Source organism: Lycium barbarum, chromosome 3 (genome assembly GCF_019175385.1).
Source record: "Lycium barbarum isolate Lr01 chromosome 3, ASM1917538v2, whole genome shotgun sequence".
In the NCBI taxonomy this organism is placed as follows: Eukaryota; Viridiplantae; Streptophyta; class Magnoliopsida; order Solanales; family Solanaceae; genus Lycium; species Lycium barbarum.
The window spans coordinates 15,634,478-15,642,831 of NC_083339.1; the positions used below are offsets into that span (position 1 = coordinate 15,634,478).

At 34.6% G+C, this 8,354-nt stretch overlaps 1 long non-coding RNA gene across 1 annotated transcript; it reads left to right on the forward strand.

Annotated features, from left to right (window-relative positions):
• Nucleotides 1-5,476: 5,476 nt before the first annotated feature.
• Nucleotides 5,477-8,132, forward strand: LOC132633758 (uncharacterized). The gene is made up of 3 exons (XR_009579788.1): nt 5,477-5,965; nt 6,902-6,952; nt 7,746-8,132. It is a non-coding gene; the product is annotated as an uncharacterized LOC132633758 (long non-coding RNA).
• The last annotated feature ends 222 nt before the right edge of the window (nt 8,133-8,354 follow it).

Here is an 8,354-nt window from a genome sequence, read left to right on the forward strand (position 1 = left end):
CATATATGGAGAGTATTATTTACATCTAACTAACTATTTCAATATTGCCAGAAGGTAATGCATTATCCTTTCAGTGCTCAGCGTTCGTTTCAGTCTGATCATGACCAAGAAACCTGCAAGTTAGTTTTCTTTTTCACTCCCTGTTCAATATTCAGTTTTTGTGGGGTATTTTTCAAATTTTTGCTAATGGGTTGAGTGTTTGTGTTGTTTAATTGCATTCTAAAGAAAGATATTGGGAGAACTCATCACAAGCAGTTTAGTGTATATGATTGTAATTTGAGGTCTTTATTGGACTGATGTTTTAGAGAATTGAAGGCTGAAAAGGAAAGCAAGGTAAGGTTGTACATCTGAGTGAAGCTCCAACGCAAGGTTTAACTCTTATGTTTTGCATCTTCATGTGATTATTTTGGAATCTGCTATAAGGAAAAAAAAAATGCAGAAATAGCATAACAATCTTTGTTAATCGAGAATTATCTCTTTTTCACTTTGGTGACAAATTTTTTTTCCGATAGTTTGGCTACTTAGATTCACATGTTGATGTGGTGTATTTTGAGTGCTTTTTGTGGTTGTTTCATCTTTTCCCATGTTGTTGTGGCCACTTCTCTGGCGGATTGTGTTACGTGCACTATCTTTCTGGTCCTCCAATCATTTTTTTCTACCCTGTATTCTGCTGCATATTTAATTTGTAGTCTTGAAAGCTGCTTAGGTGATGTGAGGAGATAAAGGTTTCTTCCATATCTTAGTCATTTCATTTATCAGAATACCTTTCATGTAAAATTTATATGAAATACCTTTAATGATGTTTCTACCATAACTCTTTTGTATCTTTGCTATCTAATGAGCTTGATGCATCATTGAACAAGGATGTTATTGTGAATCGCCTATGAACTTAGAGGTTTTATCAGACAAATCTAACATGGTTTTTGCTTACGACTTATTGCTTATAATTCTGAAATTTTTATGATAGGTTTGATAGTATGCAGAGAATTATTTATGCACCTATCCTTTATCACTTTTAAGAGGTATGTAAGTACAGGCTTTTCCATTTATACATCTTCCGTCACAATCTTATGCTACTGGATCTATGTGATTTATATCCACACCACATTTGGTGCGGGATTGTTTCCTGCGTAAAAATGCATCATTTATCTTAGTACCATTTGAATGATAGATTTGACGTGTGTTTAGCACGTATATATTAAGTGCATTCATTTGTTTCAAGCGAGCTAAAATTTTAAACTGTACCAATTTGAAGAACTTAGAGCCTGTTTGGCCAAGCTTATTTTTCTCTAAAAGTGCTTATTTTTTTCAATAAGTGCTTATTTTAAAAAAGTGAAGTGTTTGGCCAAGCTTTTGGGAGAAATTACGTGCTTTTAGGGAGTAGCAGAAGCAGTTTTTCAGAAACTAAAAAAATAGTTTTTGCCCAAAACACTTTTTTGAAAAGCACTTTTGAGAAAAACACACTTATAAACACTTTTTAAAAGTTTCACCAAACACTAATTGCTGCTCAAAAATGTTTTTTAAATTAATTGGTCAAACACAAATTGTTTTTCGCCAAAAATACTTTTTTGAAAAGCGCTTTTAGAAAAAATAAGCTGATTTTAGAAGCTTGGTCAAACAGACTATTAATGTTATTTTCTCTCGTCACATTTATCTTACAACTAATTTTAGCTTGCGATTAATTATAATGTGATTACTTTTCTTAACTATTAATTGTGCATCACGCAGGTACATCTACTAGTCTATGAGCCCATTTGGCTTAGCTTATAAGTTGCTGAAAACAGCTTAGGAGCCTGTTTAAGCTATTTTGAGTGTTTGACTGACCAGCTTATAAGTCATTTTGTGCTTAAAATAAGCCCAAAAAAATAAGTTGGGGGTAGCCCAACTTATTTATTTTTTTGCTTATAAGCTGCTTTTTTAAAGCTAAGCCAAACGGGCCCTATATCTATTTCATATAGTATACTAAAAGTGGGAAGCCTCATAGTTGAAAGTTGGATTACGATAATGCCCTTAAAAAATTAAACGACTTTTTTATCCTTCAAGCAAAAATTACTATAACTAACATTTTTGTACAAAGATGAAATTACACATTCTACTAAAAAATAAAATAAAAAACAGCATATTAAAGTAGGTACATGACTATTATTATTCCCAACTAATAATTATGCAAATAACTCTCCTCAATACCTATCATTCTTATGATTTCAAAATAATATGGCCGGTTAAACATGAGAGCAAATGAAAAAGACAATGGTTACAAGCTTATCATTAAGTTGAAGTAATAGGGAATTAGAAAGAGCAAAATTCAAGTCCCTTTTTCTCTGTATATTTATGGCATTCTACTACAGTTTGTTCTCTGAAAACTCAACTAGCTAAACTTGCAAGCCCTCATATTTTTAATTGAAAAATTAAACTTATCTTTCAATTAATTAATGATAAAATTATACTGCAATAAATTTGGTATACAATTTTGCCGTTGATGAACACAAAATCGTGCAAAAAGCACTTCCTTGTAGATAAATATTTAAGTCTCTTGTATTATCTATCCTCCTTAGTGTACTCTTTAAACAAGTAACGACCCTCAATTTACAACATCAGTTTCAGAATTAACACCCCTTCACATCCCTGCACCTCTCAATTTAAAAGAGGAGTAAGTTCTCTTCCGAAACAAAGAGAACTATTCCTCCAGGCTATACCATTTTAAAGATACAAAAGCCAGACCAAATTGGAAAAGCATAAACCACCAGGACTGTTGTTTATTTGCTTAAAAGTTTTCTACTGCTAATTATTTTTGTGTTTTCTTATGTTTACGTCCAATAACATTTTGAATTTGTCCAAACATAGTTCACAGGGCAAATATAAAATGCTATATGTGCACTCTCCAAGTCTTGGATTGTCGTACATCTCGAAGGAAACCGAAGTGAGCTTCTCATGAGTTACAGTCATAGCAAACATCAGTACTACCGGTAAACATTAGGCCTGCATGAGAAATTGGTAAGCTTCGTTTGTGTTATCAAATTTAAAATCTTGTGCATTCTGCTTTACAACATTTTCTAACTTCAGCTTACGAGTTGTTACCTTTTTATTATGTTTTGATTTCTATTTTATAGCTCAAAAAAATCTAAAAATATGTACAAATTTTATATTAAGGATTTTGAGACAAACCTGAGTTCGAAGACTAGTCTATATATTATTAAAAACAGAATAGTTTTAGGACAAAAAGTGGTTACATTAGTTAATTTAGTTAGTGTTTTTGAATTAAAAAATAATTAAATAAATATTTATATTTTTTAAAGAAAGTGGTCTTGATAAAATGTGGAAAAAAAAACTGAACAGTTGTTTTTTAAGTAGTGGTCTTGAAGACCACGTTTGTGCATTTCCATCAAACTTTGATTTTTTTTTTTTTTGGTTTTGTAAAAATTAAACTAACTGATTGGAATAGCAGTAGATAGATTTTCTTATAGATTTTACTGTACATTTGAAAGGTCGATGTGAATTTATTTAATTTTTCCAGTCTATTTAAATTAGTTTATAGATTATTCATATGATTTCTCTGTGCAGGTATATACGGGATATGGAGATACAGTTCCTTATCGGCCTGAGACTTGGCAGTTTTTGTTCGTTATTTGTACATAAGGGAGGCTCCTTCATCAATTATTAGACGGTATGTTTATGTTTCATCTTTTCCCAAGAAATTTTATTGTTTGTGTTTATTCTTTTTTTTAGTATCAGGAAGGAACAATTATTGGCAGGATTGTAGGTGGTCTATTTATCGCTTATCACGGTTCTCCCATTTTGATTTATATCAACAATCTCACGCCACAATTAAATAAGTTTAATTGTGCACGTTTTTTATATTTAACTTCTTGATCCAATAATTATAGATTTTCTTTGTTCATAGCAAGATACCTATTTTTTTGCCTATTAGTACTGGGAAATATTTTTATACGAATCCCACTAAATTTTAAAGCTCTTATGTTTTGATAGCCTATTTTTCATTTATAGCAGCAAACCCAACACTATTTTACGTTTATGTTTCTTCTCTATCCTTTTTTTCTTTTTGCTTTTGTGTTTGTGTGTTCTAAATATTTATCACAACTAAAACTTATATAAGTAAAAAGTTAATTGATTGGAATTTTGTAGGTCAAAAAAATAAGTGTTAGTGGCAGCTCTTAGCAAATATCAGCATACAAGGAGTTATATGCAGCAGCAAATCAGTTCACTGAAAGAAAAAAAAAAGGCACAGAGAAGGAGATTTAGGAAGCTTATATCGGGTTAAAGTATCAAATAGTCATCAGCTTAAATAAAATATTGGAATCTAAATTGAAGATAGGCATTAGTTTCAGGTTGTAGATATTAAATAAAGACGAGTGTTCTAATTGCACTTTAGCATTTACGCAAAATATGGACACATCAGTAGGAAGTATAACCGAATGTTATTTACATATATGATTCTTGTATTTATCTTGGTTATGGAAGTGGTAAGTGTTGGCCAGCGCTCGTCTCCGTATCATTTAGGGACGGTCGACGATGCTGCTGAGTACTGTTGTTTGTACTCACACTACACTTGCTACATCTTTTACCATGCAAGTATTGATCAGTATTTGGATCCAGCTTTCGGATGTCGTGGAGTTCGTCAGAGATGCTTCAAGGCGAGCTAATGGTATAGTCCGTGGCTCCCGAGATTCTCTTCTTATTCATTATACCCTGTCCAATTATAATTGGACGGGCTGTTGTGTAGAATTGATTTCATTAGATGAACTCTGTAGTGCTGAAATACACTTATGACCAGTTTTTTTTTGGGGGGGGGGGGGGTTGTTAAGTTTATTTGATTTTCCGCATTATTGTAAAAAACTTGTATTTATTTACGTTGAATCAATGACAAATCGACATTTGTTTTACCTGAATTTAAAATGGTTTTCGTTGACTTGGGTTGGCTTGCCTATCAGGTAGGGAAAGGTAGGCGCCATCATGACCTCGTAATTTGGGTCGTGACAAATTGGTATAAGAGCCCTAGGTTCACCGATCTTGTGTGTACACGAGCAATGTTTAATAGACTCTCGCGGATTGGTACGTAGACGTCCGTATCTATCCTCGGGAGGCTATAGGGCATCTAGGAAATATCCGTTCTTTCACTCCTTTCGTGCTACCTGATTAGGTTGGTATCTAAGTGATTTCCGTCGTTATCAAGTCATATTGAGTCTCTAATTGTGTTATATCCCGTATTTTTGAACGTCAGATTATTTGCTGAGATGGGGCCCACACATCGAGATTTTTTTGGGACATCTGAAAAGTCATATGAATCACATATGTGAAGTTAAACACAACTCAAGAAGGACCCTTGGGTCAAATCAAAGTGGAAGTCCTCCAAACGAATATTTTTAAGAAAACGTTGTCGGGTGATCTGACTTCTAGGGGCAAAAACGGTATTATAAGTTTGGAATTTGGAAACTACCAAGAAATAGAAGTTGTAGATAATTGAATTAGCTTTCCAACCATAGGTCGTGGGTTCCCAGGTGACATCGGTACAAGGAGATATGGACGTTTTAAGGTCGAAAGGTCAGTGGGCTAGGCCCAACTCGGGATCAACCGAGTTGGCCCAAAAAAATAAAAAACGAATTAAGGCCCAAAGGAGAGGGGTGGCCGGCCATCTTATGGCCCAAGCCCACAAAATTAATAAATTTCCCATGTGATAATTAATATAAAGGATCATTAAATTGTCTTGAAACATTTAGAAGTTTCAAGACAATTGAGAAAGAGAGAAACAAGAGAAAGAAGAGCAAGAATAAGAAGGCCATTTTCGGCCAAGCTCTAGACCAAAAAAAAAAAAAAAATTTTTTTTTTTCAAAAATCATTTTCTACCAATTAAAGGGTCCTTTACAACTTGGTGTAATTATTTTGGAAGAAAGAACACTTGTTTCTTCAAGTTGACAACTTGGTCAAGTGAAGAAGATTGTAGAAAAAGGTAAGAATTAATCCCTTTTTATTATGTTATGAAGGTTGGTTTATGTTGTAGTATGTAGAAATGAGTAGAATTTATGGAAATATGGAAGTTTACAAAGTGGGTGTGCATATATGTAAGTGGACATATATGTATATTGTTGTATAAATAATATGAGTTGAATTTTATGTTGTATTCTAGTTGTGGTTATGGTGAAATTTATATTGGAAATGGAAGAAAATGGTTCAAGTTGGCATGGAAAATTATTGGGAATAGTTATAGGAAATTATATGATTTTAATGAAGTTTTTATGTAATTATAGAAGTGGAGTTTTAAATGTGAATTATTATGTTAGTTGGTGAATTTGGAAGGATAATAGTCCATATTGGCATGAAAGATTGGTTGTTAAGTGGTTATGAGAAGTTTTGTGATTTTATGGTAGATTTATGTAATTATGAAAATGAAATTATTAAGGTGCAAATTATGATTATGGTTGATGAAATTGGAAGATGGAAATATGTTATGAATATGTAGATTGAAGATTTGAAGTTTTGGATGGATTATGGTTTTGGTGGAAAGTTTGTATATCTTGTGAATATTTGGTAGAAATGATATGAAATGCTTCCGAATTATATTGTAATGATCTTGATTAGTAATGAATGTAAAAACATTGAGATTGGTTTGGAAATGTGAAGTTGGAATGAAAACTATTGCATTACGTTGGAAAGAAGACTAGTTGTGTTATATTGTGTTTTGTAGTCATGGTTGTTGTCATTGTGTTGATAGTTTGGCCGGGTTGAATTCCCGGATTGATATTGATTAAAAAATTGGCTAAGTTGAATTTTGGGGATGGTGTATTTATAGGGGAGATGCTGCCTAAATTTTTGTAGACAAGTATTGGTTAAGATTGAAATCTTAAAGCCTTACAATTAACATTTGGTAATTGTGACCAAATTGTAGATTTTGGCGAACTTGAAACTTGATTTTGGAGACGTGTATGAATCGGAAAAGGTATGTAAGGATTCACCCTTCCTTCTATGGCATGTCTTAAACGTAATAAGTTGGATACGAGCCTCGGGGACAACTCTATTCTCCGAAATCCGCACCCAAAGTTTCCCCCTTTTCATTCAGTAGAATTGAATTAAATATTGTATGAAATGTTGAAAAATTGCCTAAACATCTAGAACTTGCACAAATAGGACCCGACTACCTTAAAACTCTCACAAGTGACGTCATGAAATGTAACGTATGTAAATCGTGTACGCCACCTCATTTGACCCGAGGTGGGCCCGTTATTCCCGAATTTTCTTAATTGTTTCGTTTATCGAACGATAAGTATATGTACATGTATATGGGGAAGATTGGGAAAGAGAAGGCGCTATAGACGCATAGCCACCTGATCAGTTGGAGTATGGTACATGATATCGTCCCGGACGCGGGATGCCCGGACGCGGGATATATGGTTAAATAGATCGGAGCCGACGCCTCGGCAATATGATATGTTCTATGTTATATATATATGAAAAGAAATGTTTTCCAAGAAAGCAAAGTATTATATATATATGGATCGGGCTGCACGTGCCGCAGCAATACGTTATAGTATATGCACATATGGATCGGGCTGCACGTTCCGCAGCGCTAAGCATGCATGGTATCCGCCAACGTGCACTTATATGTACAGGTTGTGTTTCTACTTCATGACATGCGCTATATCTCTTTTATGTTATTATTCATGCCTTACATACTCGGTACATTACTCGTACTGACGTCCCTTCTTGTGGACGCTGCGTTTCATGCCGCGCAGGTCAACAGGTAGACAGATTTGACTCTTAGAAGCTCTATCAGCAGTACTGTGGCAGCGCTCCAGTTGTTCCGGAGCCTTAGTTTCTTGGTACTACTTTTGTGTACATATTCGGGCACGGTAGAACCGGTCCTTCTTGTATATGTAGATGTACTTTGTTTAGAGGCTCGTAGACAGATATGTACAGTCAGATGTTTTGTACTTTTGTGGTCCTCGTCGTTGTATAATGTGCTAGCAAAGTTTATAAGTCCATGTCTACAATTATGCCATTAATGTTAGCGTTAAGCAACAGAAAAAAAAAAAAAGATACGGTATAGTCTATACGGCCCACCTAGTAGTAAAAGTACGATACGAGATAAGGGGTGCTCGGTACAAGTATCGGGTACCCGTCGCGGCCCCTAGTTGGGTCGTGACAAATTGGTCTTGGTATGTGTCCTATGGTATGGGAAAGAGTTGGTACGAGTCTCGGGCATAGTATACAAAGATTTCTAGTTCAGTCACATTCTGGTTCCAGTTGTTCCTCTCCAGCGAAGGCAGACCCGCATCGGCGAAGTTGTCCCTGCGAGCGTACATTCGCTCCTGCGTATGCGCCCCTGTGAGTGTAGTTCACAG